This window comes from Schistocerca cancellata, chromosome 6 (assembly GCF_023864275.1).
Source record: "Schistocerca cancellata isolate TAMUIC-IGC-003103 chromosome 6, iqSchCanc2.1, whole genome shotgun sequence".
Lineage (NCBI taxonomy): Eukaryota > Metazoa > Arthropoda > Insecta > Orthoptera > Acrididae > Schistocerca > Schistocerca cancellata.
In genome coordinates, this window is record NC_064631.1 from 174,349,023 (window position 1) to 174,373,527 (window position 24,505).

A 24,505-nucleotide genomic window follows, 5' to 3' on the forward strand; every position below is an offset into this window, starting at 1 on the left:
ATAGTCGCAGCGGTCAGTTTCGCAATCACTCCCGCTGCTCTTCACTTCTGTAACAGGATCGGCGTCATCGTATCAGTTCACCGTCTCATTTGCCCTACGTTACAGCCTAGTACAGTAGACATGGATATTTGTAGGAAAACTAAATACGTTGGAATAGTTGTGCACAGTGTACATGCAATAATATGACATCTAATATACTGACAAATGCAGTCAAATGGTATCGCATTTGATGTCAATATTACAGTATATAACAAGACATCAACGATTTAGGAGTTACAGGGTAGAAGTCCGCATAAAGGCAGTCGGCTACGTGCGGTACTAGTGTGTGCGTACGTGCCCTTAGTGCAGATAGGAAACAAACGCCATTAGTGATAGTGCGTGTAGTGTACACAAGCCACAAATGTGGCAATGCCCCGCGGAGAACATTTACCACGTGATTACAACACAAAATCGGTGATTACAGTAAAATGGGACTCTCGAATCATCAAATCGGCAAGATGTCGAATATTTCGGGTACAGTTATCGTTAGGCTGTTCGCAGATACGGCAGAACGGAAAAGATGGGCAAAGCAGAATGTTACCTGCGGCGTCATAACGGTTACTTTCGGACAAAGCAAAGACCATAAACGGTTATTCTTCTCAACGTGTTGCTGAGTTACAGTTGCTAATGACTGCCGAACGTGGATGTCAAGTTTTGTCAAACGACAAACACCTTGCGCTCAAGGAACGGCTGCAGAAACCTGCTCTAACACCCAAACATAAACAGGCTAAATTGGTATTTGCTGAAAAACATGTGTCATGAACTACAGAATGGGCTAAATAGACCTTCAGTAATGGGCCGCATAGTTTTCAACATGATTGGCATGATCTGAGAACTGAACAGCAGACAATGATGAGCAGAAATTTTGGCGGTCGAAGTGTTATGACCGCGCAGGATTAGCCGAGCGGTCTCAGGCGCTGCAGTCCCGGCGGAGGTTCGGAGGTTCGAGTCCTCCCTCGGGCATGGGTGTGTGTGTTTGTCCTTAGGATAATTTAGGTTAAGTAGTGTGTACGCTTAGGGACTGATGACCTTAGCAGTTAAGTCTCATAAGATTTCACACACATTTGAACTTTGAACATTCATTTGAAGTGTTATGATTTGGGCAGCCTTCTACACTAAACGTTAATCACACATTGCTTGGCTGAACACTAGAATGAACTCTAATTTTACACTGAGGTGCTAGAGACAGAACTGATTAGAATGTATGAAGACTATGACGATACCTAACCAACGACATCCCATACGAGCAAAAAGTTGCGCCTTTACCTGCGATCACTCGTACTTTAGGTACTTGGGCTACACACGGCTCTGTTTAAAAAAAAAATAGCTCGGTATAGTCATAGGATCGAGCCACACACGTCTGCTTTCATTCCTCACAGCTAATTCTCTGCAAATAATAACTTGTAGCTGTGATCCTGCAGTCAAATAATCTACGCGTTAGCTAGAATTGCGAATTGATAAAATACACATAAATACAAAATAACAGTTAAATGAGTAATTTAATAACAAGGTTTCTATTCTAACGTCTGCAACTAATGTGGACAACACAAAATTACGTTGAATAATGTTTATTCGAGAAAGAACATGTCAGATAAATGGGAAGTGGTCCTACGATATTCAGTTGAAATACGGACAGAAAATACCCTTATCAAACGCAGTAAAGTTACGTTCAGAGCAATTGAGAATGATAGCAAAAACTACAAGATAAATGGTTATCAAAGGTACGTAAAAACAAGTGCGTTTTATGATCACAATACGCGAAATATTCACCGGCTCAAAACGGTTCAGAGTTCAACATGACGGTTCACAAATTAACACAGTCAATGCAAAGAATAACAACTCATACTCTGTCTATTCTCAGTTCCGTAAATCAAGCGGCCAAAGTTAAAGAGTCCTACAATGGAGCACATTCAGACCTCCCGAAATATAAACTCCCGTCAGAAGTAATGTACGGTTGCTCACTGTTCAGAACAAAACACCTCCACAATCAGATATTCCTCATAACTACAGGCAGCTCTGCCTCCTTCCAACACTCGACATAAAGTGTCCAGATTCGTTCTCTGAGTTCTGCACTCGAAAATTCCCAGCCTCCATTTCACTCCCATAGTATTCTACTGTTGTCTGCTTCTCCATTGGCTGAAGGCCATCCTCACCAAAAACACATCGTCCTTCAGCTCTACAAATATTATTTGATTCAACCTGACCACTTCCCAGACTAAATTAACACATTACAACAATATTTAAACAAAGAAATGTTGTAAATCCTCTGTCACACTCAGATAATTTACAGTAATTATAAATAAAGGTTTGTCCATAAATAAATAAGCCAGTATTCTTGTGGAAGTGTATTAACGATAAATGACAACAAATTGTTCATATATATTGTTTAAAAAATTATGTAGGCCTACTTGACAGAAGTATCTTTTGGTTCTCTGTTCAGTTGTGGTGTCCACTAACAAATGCGACTGACCACTTTTAAATTATCAAATGCAATGAATATTTATATAAAGATATTGGCAAAATAGTAAACTGTTCATTGAATAAACACACAAATATGACAAAATATGAGGTATTCATGTTGGTTTCATTTGCTCTGTAATTGTAGAAGATACGATGTTCTGACAAACATCTGCATAATGAAACAGATATAAAAATACGGCGTAAATCAATAAATAAAATAGATACAGATACGTAGTTTTCGAGGATGATAACTATAGTGCAATGAGATAAATATAGCGCGTCTGAGATAATGTTTGTTGAAATTCTACGAAGTGAGTAAAAGTTCTTGATGATGATGATGATGATGATGTTTGGTTTTTGGGGCGCCCAACTGCGCGGTTATCACCGCCCGTGCAAGTTCACAACCTTTGCTCAGTCCAATCTCGCCACTTTCAGGAATGATGATGAAGTGATGAGAACAACACAAACACCCAGTCATCTCGAGGCAGGTGAAAATCCCTAACCCCGCCGGGATAAAAGTTGTTAATTCAGGAGGTAATTGTGAAATTGTTTTTTTTTTTTTTTTAGTGTGAAATATTGACTCCTGTAGTTTTAAAGATATTGAAACATTGTTTTGTCACTGGATGCACCTCATTTATCTGAGGTCGCCTGCGTAGCTAGATTTGCTTTAGTACTTGATGTAAATTATTACAAAATCTCAGAGAGCTGTAGCCATCTTTAAGATTGTCTGACACTGCACCATTACTTGGAGCATCTTCTGCACGAAGGCCATCCGAGTAACAGCCGTCCACATTCCCAGCTCAGGGTTTTTCCCGTTTCCAGCGAGGCGCTCCTTGTCCCTGCACCTGGACTATCTCGTACCGGTCACCCAGCCAGAAGCCGGAACTGCTGCGGCGTGCCCTGAGACCTGAACCCACTAGCATTCAGCTGTACATCAACTTCATCGTACGTCATACCAGTTATAGCGTGCCAATTAGCTCATCTACATACTCGTAACTTTATAGGGTGTAGTGGACGAAAGTCCCATGGTTCAGCAAGATAGTGCATCTGTGCACGCTTCTGCTGCAACCTAAAAGTGGTTTGCCCTGCAAGTAGCCCGGATTTGTCCTCAGTGGAAATCCTTTGGGGAATACTTACAAGACGAGTTTTCACAATGTAGTCGATTTGAGGACATATAACGGCTGAAAAGCGTTGGAAGAAGAGTGGGCGACAATTTCAGTGCAAGAACTACAAACCCTAAAAGAATCAGCGCCCGAGGAAACCTTTGAGGTAATTGGGAAGAACAGAGTCTGGAAAAGTACTAACAATCCAATAACATGACAGTGAGTGCCTTTACTTCAATCTCTATCCAGGAAAAGCAGACGCCACGTTTTGCTACTCGTGTTACAGAAGAGACTATGTATTTACATCACGATTGTTTGTGTCTTATATGTATCTACATTTTCATGATAAATTCAATGCATGTACGCTTCAGACATTGTACAATAACTTTCATTGGAACTGTGACTTTATACTGATTTCCACTACCGTGTTACTCGACAAACAAAATTTCAGTGGTTGCGGAATTGGAATCCGGGGCCGAGGACGTTTTGATTACTAATCAGAGAAACTACCCCTAGATAATGGGTGCATGAAATAAATAGCAAGTGCAGGGAAGATAAACCGAAATGGCTGCATGAATAATGTGAAGAAATCGAAAAACAAATGATTGTCCGAAGGACTGACTCAGCATACAGAAAAGTCAAAACAACCTTAGGTGAAATTAAAAACAAGGGTGGTAACATTAACAGTGTAACGGAAATTCCATGGTTAAGGGGACAACACCGTGGTTCAGGTCGAAAAAAATCGATTTTCGGTTTTCATCATATTTCGATAGATTAATGTTTTATTTTAGTACTCTGAAAAGGATTTTGCTGAAAAAATTTTTTTTCGAGCATTTAAAGAGCATTTTCCTACCACGTGTGTTTATGTGCCACGCCCACTTTTCTGTCACCCATTTTTCTGCATATATTTTAGATCTTCATATCCCCTACATTGCACGTCAGGGGTTGTTTTTTATTCCCGAGTGTGTTGGCTATCCATGGAATGCAACAGTCGGTATTTTTTTGTTTCTGCTATTTGTAATCAACACTCTTTCAAACACGCGGTCAGTTTTGTTCAAGTGTGATTGCGAGTAGTTTGTACACTTACGTTTGCAGTGCTTGTTTACGTGTGTTTTGTTGTGTTTATTGAAGATGACGAAACGTAAAGGCGTTTTCAAGAAACGACAATTTAGAGGAAACAAGTTTAGAAAGCTTTCTGTACAAGAGGTTATGTCGTCTGGCAACGATGTTTCTAATTGTAATTCTTTAACAAGTGCATCATCAAAGAAGCTCTCACCATTTCAAGAGAGTTACAACGAATTTACTGTAAGTGACATGGGGTGCAGTAACATTATTATAAATCTGAGAATATTATCAGATGTAATTTCCAAATTTGTACAATGTAGACAGTGTGGTGAGTCACAGAGTGTGAAAATCTGTGAGAGCCAGTGGGAGAAAAGGCCTAGCAATTGCTTTGGATTTAATTTGCGCTAAATGCCCGGCTGTGATTTCATTTATGAGTTCTTCAAAACCAGATGCAAGTGACCCTTATGAAATCAATACTAGGTTAGTTTATGCCTTACGATCCATTGGCAAGGGCATGGCTGCAGGGAGAACATTTTGTTCAGTGATGAACTTACATCAACCACCAAGTAAATTTGAAAACCTGACTGCAATAGTAGAGAAAGCTGGCCGGCCAGGGTGGCCGAGCGGTTCTAGGCGCTACAGTCTGGAACCGCGCGACCGCTACGTTCGCAGGTTCGAATCCTGCCTCGGGCATGGATGTGTGTGAAGTGATTAGGTTAATTAGGTTTAAGTAATTCTAAGTTCTTGGGGACTAATGACCTCAGAAGTTAAGTCCCATAGTGCTCAGAGCCATTTGAACCATTTAGAGAAAGCTGTATGTGAGGTCAGCGAGGAAAGCATGAAACTGGCTTCTAGGGAAACAGTGGAAGAAAATGATGAATGTTCGGATATTGCAGTTGCACTTGATGGAAGTTGGCAGAAAAGACGACATACTTCTCTGAATGGAGTAGTGACTGCCACAAATGTAGGCACCGGTAAAGTGTTAGATGTGGATAATTTCTAAATATTGCAAATGTTGTAAAGTCAATGAACATAAAGAACACAACTGTTTGGCTAATTTTAGAGACAAAGGTTGTGGTATGGAAGTTCATGGAGTACAACAAATGGCTAATTTTAGAGACAAAGGTTGTGGTATGGAAGTTCATGGAGTACAACAAATATTTCATCGCTCCGTAGAAACAAGAGGCGTATGGTACACCAAATATTTGGACGATGGCGACAGTAAGACTACAACAATGTGGTGAACTCTAAGCCATATGGATATGCCATTATTAGCAAAATAGAATGTGTAGGCCATGTTCAATAACGTTTGAGAACAAGGCTGAGAAAACTAACTGTTGACATGAGAGGAAAACATTAGATGGAAACTTGTTGACTGGACAGGGTCGGTTAACTAGAAGTGAAACAGAAAACTTGCAGGTATACTATGGGCAGGCAATTAGGAGAAATAAAGAAAATCTAGAGGCAATGAAGAGAGATGTTTGGGCCATATTCTTCCGTAAGTCCTCTACTGATGATAAGCCATGTCATGGATTGTGTCCATCAGGAGAAAATTCCTGGTGCAAATACAATAGGGCTCAGCCTACTGGAGAATCTTATTCTCACCAGCATTCTCTTCCTGCTGCTGTTATTATAGCAATTAAACCTATTTTCAGAGACTTGGCTCATCCTGACCTTCTAAGGAAATGTCTGCATGGGCAGACACAGAACCCAAATGAATGTTTCAACAGCATAATTTGAAATCGCCTTCCTAAAACTGTATCTGCAGCCATGCATACAATGAAACTAGGAGCTCATGATGCTGTTATTACATTCAATTGTGGTAATATTGGAAAGTGTTGGGTACTGAAAAAGCTGGGAATTAATCCTGGTGAAAATATGATCACTGGGCTGCAACATTGCGATAAAATGAGGATAGCCGATGCAGACAGGACTGCATCTAATATGGCCAAGAAAGCAAGACAAACAACCAGGAAGGTGAAAAAGAAGTTGGAAGACCTGATAGAGACCAAAGAAGGGCCATCATATGCAGCAGGACAGTTTTAATTAACTGTATGTCACAAATTTCAAAAAAAATTTCTTTAAAGTCAATTTCCCCAAACTAAAATTTTCAGTACATATGCCCCATTATATCAGAAGTTATGAATGAAATTTTCAGAGACTCTGAATAACATAAAAAGCCACCTCTGGTATTACATTCATTAATATTCACCCAATTAGGAAGTTGACAAAAATATTTTCTGCAGAAAAAACTTAATATTTTTTGTTAATAAATTTAAAATAGTATTTCTTAAAAACTATAAAATGAATAGAGTAGATTTTAGTACAGTTGACTCTACCAGTATCATGTAACATACAGTAAAAATATTAAGGTCCTCCATCAAATAGTTTTTTTCAGAAATGGGTCAAATACTTGCCTAAATTAACATTGGTTAGATAGGCAGGGTGTGATCCACTTAAATACAGAGGCGAGAGTAGATAGCTCGAAAGAGTACCTTGAAAGTCTCTACGAAGGGCAAGATTTGTCTAATGTGATAGAAGAAGAAACAGGGGTCGATTTAAAAGAGATAGGGGATCCATAATTACAATCAGAATTTCACAGAGCTTTGGAGGACTCAAGATTAAATAAGGCAGAAGGGATAGACAGCATTACATCACAAGTTCTAAAATCATTTGGGGAAGTAGCAACAAACGATTATTCACATTGATGTGTAGAATGTATGAGTCTGGCGGCATACCATTTAACTTTCAGAAAAATATCATCCGCACAATTCCGAAGACTGCAAGAGCTGACAAGTGCGAGAATTATCGCACAATCAGCATAACAGCTCAAGCGTTAAAGTTACTCTCACAGAAGAATGGAAAAGAAAACTGAAGATGTGTTAGATGACGATCAGTTTGGCTTTAGGAAAGGTAAAGGCACCAGAACGGTCATTCTCACGTTGCGGCAGATAATGGGCAAGACTAAAGAAAAATCAAAACACATTGATAGGATTTGTCGAGCTGGAAAAAGCGTTCGACAATGTAAAATGGTGCAAGATGTTCGAAATTCTGAGAAAAATAGTCGTAACCTGTAGGTAGATACGGGTAATATACAATATGCACAAGAGCCAAGAAGGAATAACAAGAGTGGAAGACCAAGAACGAAGTGCGCGGGTTAAAAAGAGTGTACGATAGGGATGTAGCCTTTCGCTCCTAATGTTGTGATTCACTGAAGACATTGCTATCTTGAATGAAAATGAAGAATTACATGATCTGCAGCATGGAATGAACAGTCTAATGAGTATAAAATATAGATTGAGAACAAATCGAAGAAAGACGAAGGTAATGAGGAGTAGCAGAAATGAGAACAACTAGAAACTTAATATCAGGATTGATGGTCACGAAACAGATTAAATTAAGGAATTCTGCTAGCTAGGCAGCAAAATAACCAATGATGGATGGAGCAAGGAGGACATCAAAAGCAGACTAGGAATGGCAAAAAGGACATTCCTGGTCAAGAGAAGTCTGTTAGTATCAGACGTATGCCTTGATTTGAGGAAGAAATTTGTGAGAATTTACGTTTGGAGCACAGTAATGTGTGGTAGTGAAACATGGACGGTGGGAAAATTGGAACAAAAGATAATCGAAGCATTTGATGTGTGGTGCTACAGACGAATGTTGAAAATTAGGTAGTCTGGTAAGGCAGGGAATGAAGAGGTTCTGCACAGAATCGGAGAGGAAAGAAATACGTTGAAGGGACAGAATCATACGACTTCTGTTAAGTCAACAGGAAATGATTGTCATGGTACTAGAGGGAGCTGTAGAGCGTAAAAACTGAAGAGGAAGACAAAAGTTGGAATACATCCAGCAAATAATTGTGGACGTAGGTTGCAAGTGCTACTCTAAGATGAAGAAGTTGGCGCAGGAGAAGAATTCGTGGTGGGCCTCATCAAACCAGTCAGAAGACTGACAACTCAAAAAAAAAAAAAAAAAATTACTCCACAAAGCGAAAAGTAGACGCAGCCGTAGCAACAATTAACTGGGCTCAGTAATTATGCACAGCTGCGTTCCAGTTCAAAGAACTCTGTGTTCGACATCTAGATCTATAGCCAGCCTTACGGTGTGTGGTGGACGATATTTTGTAAAGCACTTCCCTGTGCCAGTCGGGAATGGTGTGTGGAAGGAAATTTTGCTCTGAGCGGAACCGAATCTCTCCATTAAACCATGGTCTCATCGCGAGATATACGTAACGGGAAGCACTCTGTTGATTGACTCTTCTAGGAATGTACCTCTCCTCTGCAGAGTCTGCCACTGGAGTTCGTCACGCTTTCGTGCTTATTAAATGGACCTATCAAGTAGCGCGCTACTCTTCTTTGGATCTTGTCTATTTCTTCAATCACTCTTTTCTAATACATGTTCTAGACTGTCGTGCAATATCAAAGCGTCTATCGGACAATGATTTCCTTCGCTACTCCCTTCGCAGGTGGACTATACTGTCTAAGGATTCTTCCGGTGACTCCCGGCCTGGCATCTGACTCACCATTAGTTTTACGTGGTAGTTCCATCTTAAATTGTTCCATGCGCACGAGCCCCATTGGAAGTGACTGCTTCTTGTGATTGCCCTCAAACCCGTGTAATCATACAGCAATGGCTCTTTCCCCCCATTTATGAACAGTAGATTGGATTTGCTTATCTTGAGGGTCAGCTGCCAACCCCTCCAGCTCTTCCTACACTTCGCTGCAGTTATAACTTATTTGTTATCTCGAACTCTTTGCCTGCAAGATTACGGCGTGAGATGGCTTTTTTGGCAGCTACAACGAATTGCTGTTAACTTCATTAAATTTATTGACGATGATAAATAGGCAGGAGAAAGAGTGCTGACGGAAAAGATAACGGAACGTGCAGAGAACGGTTGGTGCACAAATGACAGAAGGAGCGATTTACATCGTACATCTACATACAGGTTTCGCAAGCCACCGTATGGTGCATGGCGGAGTATAGCCTGGTCATTTCCTTTGCTGTTTCACTCCCAAATAGAGCGAAGGAAACGAGACTATCCATTAGCCTCCGTACGGGCCCTAGTCTCAGTCGCTTTGTCTTTGTGCTTCGTATGCCAAATGCACCATGGCGGCAGTGGGATCTTTCTGCAGTCAGCCTTAAATTCCCGTTCTCTAAATTTCGTCATTAGTCCCCCGAGGAAAGAACGTCGTCTTCCCTACAATGATTCACGAATCATCACCATAATACTTGCGTGCAGATGGAACCTACAGTTAACGAGTGCAGCATCACGCCTCTGAATCGATCCGATGTCTTCCTTTAATCTGCACTGGCGGGGATCCCAAACACTCGAGCAGTACTCAATAAGGGATCGCACTAGCGTTCTATAAGCCTTCTCCTTTATACACTCCTGGAAATCGAAAAAAGAACACATTGACACCGGTGTGTCAGACCCACCATAGTTGCTCCGGACACTGCGAGAGGGCTGTACAAGCAATGATAACACGCACGGCACAGCGGACACACCAGGAACCGCGGTGTTGGCCGTCGAATGGCGCTAGCTGCGCAGCATTTGTGCACCGCCGCCGTCAGTGTCAGCCAGTTTGCCGTGGCATACGGAGCTCCATCGCAGTCTTTAACACTGGTAACATGCCGCGACAGCGTGGACGTGAACCGTTATGTGCAGTTGACGGACTTTGAGCGAGGGCGTATAGTGGGCATGCGGGAGGCCGGGTGGACGTACCGCCGAATTGCTCAACACGTGGGGCGTGAGGTCTCCACAGTACATCGATGTTGTTGCCAGTGGTCGGCGGAAGGTGCACGTGCCCGTCGACCTGGGACCGGACAGCAGCGACGCACGGATGCACGCCAAGACCGTAGGATCCTGCGCAGTGCCGTAGGGGACCGCACCGTCACTTCCCAGCAAATTAGGGACACTGTTGCTCCTAGGGTATCGGCAAGGACCATTCGCAACCGTCTCCATGAAGCTGGGCTACGGTCCCGCACACCGTTAGGCCGTCTTCCGCTCACGCCCCAACATCGTGCAGCCCGCCTCCAGTGGTGTCGCGACAGGCGTGAATGGAGGGACGAATGGAGACGTGTCGTCTTCAGCGATGAGAGTCGCTTCTGCCTTGGTGCCAATGATGGTCGTATGCGTGTTTGGCGCCGTGCAGGTGAGCGCCACAATCAGGACTGCATACGACCGAGGCACACAGGGCCAACACCCGGCATCATGGTGTGGGGAGCGATCTCCTACACTGGCCGTACACCACTGGTGATCGTCGAGGGGACACTGAATAGTGCACGGTACATCCAAACCGTCATCGAACCCATCGTTCTACCATTCCTAGACCGGCAAGGGAACTTGCTGTTCCAACAGGACAATGCACGTCCGCATGTATCCCGTGCCACCCAACGTGCTCTAGAAGGTGTAAGTCAACTACCCTGGCCAGCAAGATCTCCGGATCTGTCCCCCATTGAGCATGTTTGGGACTGGATGAAGCGTCGTCTCACGCGGTCTGCACGTCCAGCACGAACGCTGGTCCAACTGAGGCGCCAGGTGGAAATGGCATGGCAAGCCGTTCCACGGGACTACATCCAGCATCTCTACGATCGTCTCCATGGGAGAATAGCAGCCTGCATTGCTGCGAAAGGTGGATATACACTGTACTAGTGCCGACATTGTGCATGCTCTGTAGCCTGTGTCTATGTGCCTGTGGTTCTGTCAGTGTGATCATGTGATGTATCTGACCCCAGGAATGTGTCAATAAAGTTTCCCCTTCCTGGGACAATGAATTCACGGTGTTCTTATTTCAATTTCCATGAGTGTAGATGAGCTGTACTTTCCCAAAAATCTCCTCATAAGACGAGGTCGACCGTTCGCATATTTTGGCCTGTAAGTGCACCAAGAAGTGGGTCCTCTCACGGGTGTAGCGGAGCTAACATGGGCGGTTAAAGGCTGGCCATGCTAAGGATTGAAGCGTTTGAGATGCTGTAGGCCGTTGAGACACACTGTGCAGCTGTATCACAAGGCAATGTTGGTGAGACGCAATGCGTGTCGCGATCACAGCTTGTAAGTAGTCACAATTTTTCTGTATCAAACTATTTCCCAATTGTTTCAGATTGAGCAGTGTGCTCGTCCTAGGCGCCCGCAGTGGCCGAGCGGTTCTAAGCGCTTCAGTCGGGAACCGCGTTACTGCTACGGTCGCAGGTTCGAACCCTGCCTCGGGCATGGATGTGTGTGATGTCCTTAGGTTAGTTAGGTTTAAGTTCTAAGTCTAGGGGACTGATGATCTCAGATATTAAGTCCCATAGTGCTCAGAGCAATTTGAACCATTTTTGAGCTCGTCCTCTTGTTGCAATTACTGTAATTAGCACCAACTTTTCTCCTGCTGTGCTCTTGTCCATTGCAAATCCGTTAACGAAGTAAGTTTATCAGCATCGCAAATTTCTGTGAATGGGTAACAACCACTTTCTATCTTGTTCTTTGCCCTCTGCGATTCTTCTCTCTGTTGCAGCACGTTGGATCACGCACAAGTTTCTAAAATTTTATCCCACATATAATCAACGAATATGGATGTAGCTTGTTCTCTTCCCACACTGAACATGAGCTTGAATTCCCAGAATACGCTGTACTGTCATAAACATGTAATATCTCAGCGTAGAAGTTACATACCACAACACCTGACTGATTAAATATTATTTGAGATGCCACGCCACTTTTGTTAAAATCAGCCGAGTGCAGAAACCTGGGCGAATTTACATGTGCAGACATCTGGAAGCTTGCTTTTCTTCTTACACCCCACTTAACTGATCCATGCGACACAGTGATACTGACACAGTCACGCTAACAACCAATGCATACAATGAAATATATAAATAGATACAAATACACAACTTCTGTAAGTGCTGGCTGGTTCAAATGGCTCTGAGCACTATGCAACTTAACGTCTGAGATCATCAGTCGCCTAGAACTTAGAACTAATTAAACCTAACTAACCTAAGGACATCACACACATCCATGCCCGAGGCAGGATTCGAACCTGCGACGGTAGTAGTCGCTCGGTTCCAGACTGCAGCGGCCAGAACCGCACGGCCACTCCGGCCGGCTAAGTGTTGGCGTAGTGGTGGTTATTCGTGTGTAACTGTTAGCTACCGAAGTCCATGTGTGGACAAGTAACGCAAATATGTAAATATGAAAATGTTAGTCATAGATTATGTGAATAGAATGTATGCTCAGACCGATTGTACTAATAAACGTTAATTGCTGCTTGTACTGAAAGTATATGGTAATATAAGCAGCAACATGAATTAAATGAATTGTAGAACTGAGTAGTACTTGTATAACATAAAGAATAAACTACATCAGTACGCAATTTTAATTTGAAGTAGCTGACAGCTGGACGCAAAAGCACCAGGTGATCAAAAAGTCAGTATAAATTTGAAAACTGAATAAATCACGGAATGATGTAGATAGAGAGGTACAAATTGACTCACATGCTTAAAAGGCATGGGGTATTATTAGAACCAAAAAAAAGTTCAAAAAATGTCCGACAGATAGCGCTTCATCTGATCAGAATAGTAATAATTAGCATAAAGTAAGACAAAGCAAAGATGATGTTCTTTACAGGAAATGCTCAATATGTCCACCATCATTCCTCAACAATAGCTGTAGTCGAGGAATAATGTTGTAAACAGCACTGTAAAGCATGTTCGGAGTTATGGTGAGGCATTGGCGTCGGATGTTGCCTTTCAGCATCCCTAGAGATGTCGGTCGATCACGATACACTTGTGACTTCAGGTAACCCCAAAGCCAATAATCGCACGGACTGAGATCTGGGGACCTGGGAGGCCAAGCATGACAAAAGTGGCGGCTGAGCACACGATCATCACCAAACGACGCGCGCAAGAGATCTTTCACGTGTCTAGCAATATGGGGTGGAGCGCCATCCTGCATAAACATTGTACGTTCCAGCAGGTGTTTATCAGCCAGGCTGGGGATGATGCCATTCTGTAACATATCGGTGTACCTCTCACCCGTCACGGTAGCAGTTACAAAACCAGAATCACGCATTTCCTCGAAGAAAAAAGGCCCGATAACGGTAGATGTGGTAAATCCAACCCATACCGTGACTTTCTCGTTGTGCGATGGAGTTTTCACGACAGTTCTAGGATTTTCGGTAGCCCAAATTCTGCAGTTGTGGGCGTTGAGAGACCCTCGGAGCGTGAAATGAGCTTCGTCGGTCCACAACACGTTACTCAACCAATCGTCATCTTCTGTCATCTTTTGAAACGCCCACACCGCAAATGCCCTCCTATTCACTAAATCACCAGGTAACAGTTCATGATGCCGATGGATTTTGTACGGGTAGCATCGGAGGGCACGCCTAAGTGCCAACCAAACAGTAGTGTATGGAATGCCGGTGCGACGTGCGACTACACGAGCGCTGACTTCCCCGTGCATAGACGAACCCGCTACAGTCTCCATTTCTTCCTGGACTGTCTCCGCAACATTACGCCTTGTGCTCGGTCGGCCACTACGGGGTCTATCGTCTAAACAACACGTGGTTTCGAACTTCGAAATCATTCTCGCCACAGCTGTATTTGTCAACGGACATTTACCCGTTCGAATTCCCTTCCTATGGCGATAGGATCATAACGCTGAACTAGCACATTCCCCGTTCTGATAGTACAGCTTCACTAAAAGCGCCTTTTCAGGTAACGGCAATATGTTGCGACTGCTGGCGCATCTGATTCTCTCTCTCTCATTACAGCTCCTTTTATACACGATTGTCATGAGCAGTCACTGACGTTTTGCTGTCCAGCGCCATCTGTCGAACATTTTGTGAACTTTGTTTTTTTTTGTTCTAATAAAGCCCCACGTCATTCCAAGCATGTGTGTCAATTTTTACCTCTCTATCTACATTATTCCGTGGTTTATTAAGTTTTAAAATTTATACTGACTTTTTGTCCACCCGGTATGTCATGTTTCAAAACAAATACGCTTTAAATTCGGGAATTTCTGTAAATTAACATCATTGTTACCACCTTAAGTAATATTTAAACTGTTTTACCGTATGGTACTCCTTAGGCTGATGTCAGGCAATCAGATTTGTATTTGTATGACCCAGCAATGTAAATGGATGTGGGCTGTTGTAGGTGAATTACGAGACGTGACCTCCTTTTCTTTTTTTTTCTTTTTATTGTTTTTGGTTACACACCACCGTCATTGCTGTGTAATAATAAATATTTTATACACTCAATATTCCCTTTTTTGGTACAGATTAACTTTTAATGTCAATTATAGTTTATTACTGACCTTTGTATTTTGATATGAGAATTACATATAAATTCGATTTTTCTGTTGTATGTCATTATGTTGGATTCGTATAACAAAAAATTGATTGACATTGGCCGTGGTACATTATTATTGATGATAGACGATAAAAATCTATTCGTCGCTTCTCGATATTTCCAGCAATGAAATAATATGTAATTCGTATCTCCACGAGTAGTTCCATCACACTCTCAGGCAGGTGTTTGGTTTATACGGAATCAGTGTATGTGATCTGGAACTGTCTGGAGGGTGAATGTTATTTAAGTAGATGTCGCAGGTCTAAATTCATAAACAGTCTCAAATCGAAGTCCTTTCGGAATTCTTAGTTGTTTTCGTACGTACTCATGTCCTTTGTGCAGAAAGCTCTGCGTCCATTCATACTGCCAAGAGTCGAAGGCTCTTTTGCGAATGAGTTGTCCATAATCCGTGTAGGGAAGCTTTATGTGTTATATACTTCATTTTATATATATATATATATATATATATATATATATATATATATATATATGCTTCATACTTCATTCATTCATTCCGTGAATCTAGAATCTAGAATATCGACCATTTTTGCCGGTTACGGACAATGATACTGGCTAGATATCGGTCACAGGTATTCCAAGATTTTCGAGAATGTTTTAATTTCCATGATGTAAATATGACCAGAGTCATGTAGGAGGTAGGCGACTATTATTATATTAATCAGTAGTTCTCCATTCAGACTGACTCGGTCGCAATGGTAAAAGTCGAGCATCATGCAAGGAATGACTTCATATGACGCGTTTCGGAATTTGTCCATCATCAAATATTCAGGAGTGATCAGTGCACATAAATGCGGCGTTTCAAGCTGTATGTGTAACAAGTGAAAGAAATAGTCGCAGACTAGTGTGCGAATGTTCGTTTCACATCACCCATTATCAAATATCCAGGAGCAGTCTGCGAATGTTTGTTTCACATACAACGCCAAACCTACATGCAGTAATCGCTCCTGGATATTTGATGATGGATGAATTACGAAACGCGTCATATGAGCAAGAAATTCATTTCTTGCCCGATGCTTGACTTTTAGCATTATAACACAGCGAGCCTGAATGCACAACTACTTGATTGTTTTAGTTTCAAGTTTGACGTCGGATAACAAACGAAAAAAAGAAATATGTTTTTCGTGTGATATTACAAATCAACACTTTTCGGATTTTTTTTCCTTTATTTGTACTGTGAAACTTTACCTCTTGCCAAATTTTATCATTATAGATCAACAGGAAGTACCCCATAGGTTTTGATGAGTGAGTTTGCGAGTATCAAAATATATGACAAGAGGCCGTACCTTTTGATTGTATTGACTTAGAAGCTAACGTTTAATATTACAGGTACCGACAAGAAACCATAGACCTTTGTATGTGACATAAAGTCCTACGCGATGCGTCCACCCGTTCCCGAGAATAAGGGGTCGTAACAGACGGACGAACGAACCGCCACTCTGATAAGAAATGACAAATTTCTTTGGTGTGATGTAATTACAAATTCAAAGTTCTCGTATTTTTTTCCTTTGGTTGTGCTGTGGAACCTTGCTTCTTGCTCAATTTCATAATTTTAGGCCAACGGGAAGTGCAATAGGTTTTGATGAGTGAGCTTCCGAGGATCAAAATATGCAACATAAATGGCCGTATCTTTTGACTGCATGAGTTAGAAGCTTCAGTTTTTTACACCGCCAACAGACCGTAGGCGTTAGTGTATGACATGAATTTCAACTTGATTCGTCTACCTGTTCCTGAGAAAAAGAGTTTTTAACAGTCAGACGGACCGATAGACGAACAGGCAACAAAGCGAGCTTATAAAGCTTTTGTTTTTACCGAATGAGGCACGGAACCGTAAAAATGAACTCGGAGTAGGTATTCACTGGTGATTTTTGATACTTTTGTATTTAATATCGCTTTTAATACACTCTCAGAGTCTGATAATATTGCAAGAGATGAGTATTTGTGAGCCGTACAACACTGTAACGCCTTTGAGACAGCGATGGTCTCAGCTAGACAGATTAAGCTATCTGTCAGTAATTTAAATTTTTGCGCTATCTTCAGTTTCGGACTGAATACAGCGCATACTTTCGTCTTTGAACATTCTGTGTATCTGTGGATTACCCAGTTTCCTGTTTCCTCCATTTTCCCTTCTATCGTTTCGAATAAGAGGTATCCCTGAGGATGAAATAGTCATACTGGCATAAAAAAATGGCTCTGAGCAATATGGGACTCAACATCTGAGGTTGTCAGTCTCCTAGAACTTAGAACTACTTAAACCTAACTAACCTAAGGACACCACACACATCCATACCCGAGGCAGGATTCGAACCTGCGACCGTAGCAGTCACGCGGTTCCGGACTGAAGCGCCTAGAACCGCTCGGCCACCGCGGCCGGCTCATACTGGCAGACTGGCCACTGTATGTTCGAGGCAATATCTTTACATGTATCACCTCATCATGTTGTACAGAAATGGAACCACATGACTTTTTGCCCCGATTTCCTGGGGGTTGACGGGACAATCATAGAATCTGATGTCTCGGATGCTGTGAACATGATGTTTTGTCTACTGTGCATCATTTCGTGAGCATTTTCCTCCTTATACGAAGGGCTTGTAACATTACATGAGTATGTCCAATATAGTCGGATCTACCTTGCGTCAAGTGAGTGTAGGGGAGTCGAAACAGTAGCGATCATGACGTCATATCAGCTTGAGATTTTTTTATACATGTAATTCATTTCTAAATTTTATTGATTATTTACAGAGTAAAGAATTTAATTATGTACAACATTTAATAGATAATGAATTTTAATGAGGTAAATATAAATATGTTTTGACATAGCAAATCACCTTGTTGCATTATGCATCATACGTTTTCTCTTTGTAAGAACAAAAACTTCCGTATTGCTCGAGTGTGCGATCAAGTAGTCGTCGAGTGCGGATCTTCTGTAACTTTCATGAATGGGTATAGAATTGTTAATTTACAACCCGGAGTTGGTTTAAAAATTATTCTTGGGAACCACGGCCCGACTTTGGTGCAAACAAATCGGGCGCTATTTCTCAAATATCGGCGCGGAGTTTAAGATACGGGGCTGGATATCGAGCGTTATCGTCGCGTGTGTGATTCATTTACGGACATTAGCTTGATAATAACTATCAAAGACTTTTATGAGCAGCATAGTAATCGTGCTGATGCTTAAAGCAAGCGAAAAGCGATTTACTGTCAGGATACGACAAATATTAATCATTGCAGAGTCAACTTGTTGATACGTTGCTTAGCAACTCATAAACGGACAGTGATACAATTATTGAAACATTCTTTCAAATATCAATGACCACTACACACCCATCAGAAACTAATTACTCTAACTGTGAGTGACTACTGGATTGGATGAGCTTTTTTTTTTATTTTAGCTAACGTATTAATAAACTTCCTTCGAGGTTGAAACTTCAACAATGGTGTCGCGCTCATTCAGTTTAGTTGCACGATAGATAGTACTAGCTACGCTACTATTTATAGTTTTAAAAGAAAAGAGAGCACACAATTGTTTTTCTTTTGAGAAATGTTCATACTTCAGTCATCAGTCTCCTCAAACCAGAGGCACGAGTGACGCTCTCTCACAGCACTACGATATCGTGAGCCACCACGAACATGTGTCCCCTTCTCACTACATTTCTGCATTGAAAACCCTGAGATACAGCCGCGGTACGAAGAAGGAAGAAAGAAGAGGAAAGATCAGCGAAAGAAACATGGAAGTCTCATTACCCATGTCAATCACATCGCGATTACGGGCAGCATGGGGTTCACGCCTGAGCCTCAGGACGTGCGCTAGCAGCGCATGTCGGGTGTTTCAAGCGTCAACTTCGCGTCTCAATATCTCGGGATGTAATGGGAATATTGCGATGCAACCAACGCCATTGTATATGTGCTTTGGCATGCTATGGATTGCTGAAGAAAAAATATAGGAGGTCCAATTATAAAAACATAAGTTTGTGTTAAAAAGTACATATGCTTTCGTTTTAGAATGTTTCCAAATATGTACATTCATGGGCCCCAGCCCTACATTGATATCGGTGAAAGTCGTTTTCCAATAGCTTTTATTGTTCCAGAGATATTTTGGGTGGACAAGATAGCTGGGACACCCTGTATATCCTTAATGTAGTCTGGATCTAATGAGAGAGCGGTACAGCAGTAACGGTACTGAAGTACGTACATACCCCCGAGCCCCCCCCCCCCCCCTCCCCCACACCATGTTATAGCACGGCATCTAATAATACTAAGCATTTGCTCACTCTTTTCAATGTACACTCCTGGAAATTGAAATAACAACACCGTGAATTCATTGTCCCAGGAAGGGGAAACTTTATTGACACATTCCTGGGGTCAGATACATCACATGATCACACTGACAGAACCACAGGCACATACACACAGGCAACAGAGCATGCACAATGTCGGCACTAGTACAGTGTATATCCACCTTTCGCAGCAATGCAGGCTGCTATTCTCCCATGGAGACGATCGTAGACATGCTGGATGTAGTCCTGTGGAACGGCTTGCCATGCCATTTCCACCTGGCGCCTCAGTTGGACCAGCGTTCGTGCTGGACGTGCAGACCGCGTGAGACGACGCTTCATCCAGTCCCAAACATGCTCAATGGGGGACAGATCCGGAGATCTTGCTGGCCAGGGTAGTTGACTTACACCTTCTAGAGCACGTTGGGTGGCACGGGATACATGCGGACGTGCATTGTCCTGTTGGTACAGCAAGTTCCCTTGCCGGTCTAGGAATGGTAGAACGATGGGTTCGATGACGGTTTGGATGTACCGTGCACTATTCAGTGTCCCCTCGACGATCACCAGTGGTGTACGGCCAGTGTAGGAGATCGCTCCCCACACCATGATGCCGATTGTTGGCCCTGTGTGCCTCGGTCATATGCAGTCCTGATTGTGGCGCTCACCTGCACGGCGCCAAACACTCATACGACCATCATTGGCACCAAGGCAGAAGCGACTCTCATCGCTGAAGACGACACGTCTCCATTCGTCCCTCCATTCACGCCTGTCGCGACACCACTGGAGGCGGGCTGCACGATGTTGGGGCGTGAGCGGAAGACGGCCTAACGGTGTGCGGGACCGTAGCCCAGCTTCATGGAGACGGTTGCGAATGGTCCTCACCGATACCCCAGGAGCAACAGTGTCCCTAATTTGCTGGGAAGTGGCGGTGCGGTCCCCTACGGCACTGCGTAGGATCCTACGGTCTTGGCGTGCATCCGTGCGTCGCTGCGGTCCGGTCCCAGGTCGACGGGCACGTGCACCTTCCGCCGACCACTGGCGACAACATCGATGTACTGTGGAGACCTCACGCCCCACGTGTTGAGCAATTCGGCGGTACGTCCACCCGGCCTCCGGCATGCCCACTATACGCCCTCGCTCAAAGTCCGTCAACTGCACATACGGTTCACGTCCACGCTGTCGCGGCATGCTACCAGTGTTAAAGACTGCGATGGAGCTCCGTATGCCACGGCAAACTGGCTGACACTGACGGCGGCGGTGCACAAATGCTGCGCAGCTAGCGCCATTCGACGGCCAACACCGCGGTTCCTGGTGTGTCCGCTGTGCCGTGCGTGTGATCATTGCTTGTACAGCCCTCTCGCAGTGTCCGGAGCAAGTATGGTGGGTCTGACACACCGGTGTCAATGTGTTCTTTTTTCCATTTCCAGGAGTGTAGTTATTAATACGCAAGTAAGGTTGCTGTCCCGTGTCATTCCTAAAAATCGAATATACGCCTTCACATATATTAACCAATCATCAGACCATTTGCACAGAGCCACCGACTTAAGTCCTTTACCAACGAGGTAAGTTTGTATATCACCTCCTGCAGTATATAGTGGGAAGCGAACACACATGTGTCATCTGCAAACTGAATAATACTAACTGGTTAGGTTAATACTCTTTCCATGTCGTAAGTATGTGTTGCATATAATAGTGGGCTGAGTACTGTTTCTTGCGGTATGCCATTGTTCACTGTACCGGACCCTTGAGTCCATTATCCTCTCTAATACACAGAGTGTTTCCATAAGAGCCTGCAAAAGTTTAACAGGGCATAAAGGAAGCTCCTCTGAACAATTTGAGGCAGAGAACCTGGAGTCGGAGAAGCCAGCTTAAGGGGATATGGAAGTAAACTTGTCTACCGCTTTGTCTAGCATTAAGTTTTCCAGCTTATCTACAATTAACATGCGTACAAGTTTAACATGTTTATTTACTTGTACATTCTTTATTTCTTGCAAGGAAACAAGAAATTGCCAGAATTGTATTCTGTGATTTGAAACACACCAGGGATATTCGCCATGGTGCGTCGGAATCCTGTTTGCCGATGTCATGCTTGCATTGCGGTTGATGGCCCTCAGTTTCAGCGCATTTTGTAGGATACAGTACAGTTGTTACGTTCACTATGTCAGTGATGTCATTTGCAATTAGCTGTAACTAATGTAAATAAAAGAGTACACAGTAATGTAATTTTATTGCTGGTATCTCCTTCAGCTGGCTTCTCCCACCGCAGGTTCCCTATCTCAAATTTTTCAGTGGAGCATCCTCTGTGTCCTGTTAAATTTTTGCACGCTCTTACTGAGACATACTGTATACAAATAGTTCACTGATTAATGTCGACATCCCTTCTACGAACTGAGATGGTGCTCATATTTAACTTATCTAATAGGATGTTTATCTGAACATTTTCATAAGCTTTTGAAATATCCGAAAACAGGACTGCTGTATACCAGTCATCATAGAGGAGATTAATATAAAAATGAATCCCTCTGCCTCTACGAAATCCGAATTACGAGCCAGCTAGTAAGGACGAAGATTCTAACCATCCTTCCAAGCGCCTCATTATTTTTCTTCATTGTTTTAGTAATAATGATGACAGAGTAATCGTTCGTTAAGATGTGGCTAACAATGGCTCTTCCCTTTTTGTATATACGGGCTATGATCTGCGTCTTCCATTCTTGGACTAATTCTTGAGTACCCAGGTTCCATTATATATTTGGAGAACTAGTTTTAAAGCATTCCCCGACATATTTTGTCTCACGTGATAAGTGATCGAATCGATTCCTGAGGCTGTGTTGGGGATGTCATTGATGATAAATTTCAGCTCGTCGATACTGAACGGCCGGCCGTTGTGGCCGAGCGGTTCTAGGCGCTTCAGTCTGGAACCGTGCTGCTGCTACGGTCGCAGGTTCGAATCCTGCCTCGGGCATGGATGTGTGTGATATCCTTAGGTTAGTTAGGTTTAAGTAGTTCTAAGTCTAGGAGAATGGTGACCTCAGATGTTACGTCCCATAGTGCTCAGAGTCATTTGAACCATTTTTGATACTGACCCGGCAGTTGGTACGTGTTGAGCTGCTGGTCTTCACCTTTGCCTCCTGGATGACTTGTTGCGAACACTTGGTGGAGCAATAAGGCTGCAGAACTCTTCTGTACAGTCATATGATTGTAAGCAATTGGATGTAGCCCCAATATTCCTGACTCTGTCAATCTTGTTCAATATCTCTGACGTGTTGGTATCTTGGTAAGACTGTTACAATGTTTCATCCAGCTGTTCTTCTTGACTGATTTCAACATCTTCTTGCTTCTAGCTGCTGCTTGTTTGTAGATCAAGAAGATAGTCATGTTACGTTGCTTCACATATTCACTTAATACGTTTCTCCTGTCTTGTAGTGAGTTAGCGCAGTCTTCATTCCGTCATGGATTGCCCAGTCTTCTTGCTTTTGTTGTTAAAGGTCTTTTTGGAGGGGTTCATTTGCCGTATGGTAAATATTGGTTTGCAGCTGCGTATATTCTCTGCACGCAGGTTGTTTCTTTTCTATTGACTTTAACTCTAATTCAAGGATTTGGCGATATTTATACCAATCCGCTTTGTCCATGTTCCGAGTCGATTTACTGGAAAAATTAACTTGTATATTTTTCCCACATTGTGTATTCAAAGTTATAGGGAAACGATTTACTCTCGTGGTATCCGGTTGAACAGACCATGCTGTCTTTTCGTTCATACAGGGAGCAACTAATGCTGTATCCTCCGTGATTGGCCTGATCCACAGTCCTTGGTTCAAAGAGTTCCATCGTTGTACATGATCATATTGTAGTCATCAGTACAAGAAGACACTCTCCTCTGCCTTATTATTCATATGGCACCCACATAACGGGTGGTGGGCATTGAATTCACTGCAAATTGAGAATGGTTTTAGTATGCGCTGCAACAATGTGTGCATGTGTTTTTCAGAATTACGACAACTTGGGGAAAGATATACAGACGGAATGGAGACTCGGTAGTTGTTAGTCATTACTTCCGCCGTTTTAGCTTGATAGTCAAGATTAGGTAGTGGAGTTGTAACTGGCTCATGAGTGATTTTCATGCTAAAGAGTATGGCTATTCCACCTTAACCGTCCTCCCAACATAAGTTTCCTATTTCATATCACTGGCGTCTACTAGCCATGTTTGGTTTAATCCAGGTCTCACTTATTAAAGCGACAGAGTCGTCATTGGGATAAAGTTCGTGTATGAACGACTCTCTATTGACATGTCATGATACCGCATTCTACTGAAGAATTTTTATGTCCATTATTTTGTTTCTATGTGTTAGAAGAAAGTATAGACTATTTCTGTGCTGATCAATATTTATTTTTAGGTACTACTGAGGTTACCATGTTGTGTGTACCTGCCTGATCCAAACTGTTTTTTGTTCTTTTTTCGTTTTTTTTTTTTTTTTGTTTTTTGGACGAGGTAAGCTGTGTTATTAAATTTGTTATTCCAGCCAGCAGCTGTTTCATCATTACTGTATTCTTATCTCTCCTCCTGATGCAACCGACTGTTGGAGCTCAGCTGTACATGGTCAGCTGGCCGCTATGGCTGAGCTGTTCTAGGCGCTTCAGTCCGGTACCGCGCGACTGCTACAGTCGCAAGTTCGAATCCTGCCTCGGGCTTGGATGTGTGTGATGTCCTTAGGGCAGTTAGGTTTAAGTAATTCTAAGTTCTAGGGACTGATGACCTCAGATGTTAAGTCCCATAGTGCTCAGAGCCATTTGAACAATTTTTTTGTACATGGTCGCGTTGCATAGGAATTCTCTTTAAATCGAGGTAATGGTAATTTTATATTGCGGTATCGGCCGCTACCCGGCCACACTTTCAAATATTCGCGTCGTCAATTACACCGCCGCTTTTCCTACACCCACCACCGCGGCACGAGCGCGCTGCTGGTAACAATTACGCCGCTGCCAATGAGATGCAAGCATCTACTTTCCGGAACTCTAGTGGCAAGTGTACTTCAGTTCGAACATTCACGCACCGAGCCCATTTTGTGTGTTTGCCAGATGAATAACATTTACAGACTTTCATAGAGTCCAGGGCTCGTGATCTTCTGAACAGACATTATATTGACGAGTGACAGATTTATAAATATTTTGTATCTATTTATATTTCTACATTCAAACCTACTGTTAGCAACCGATGCT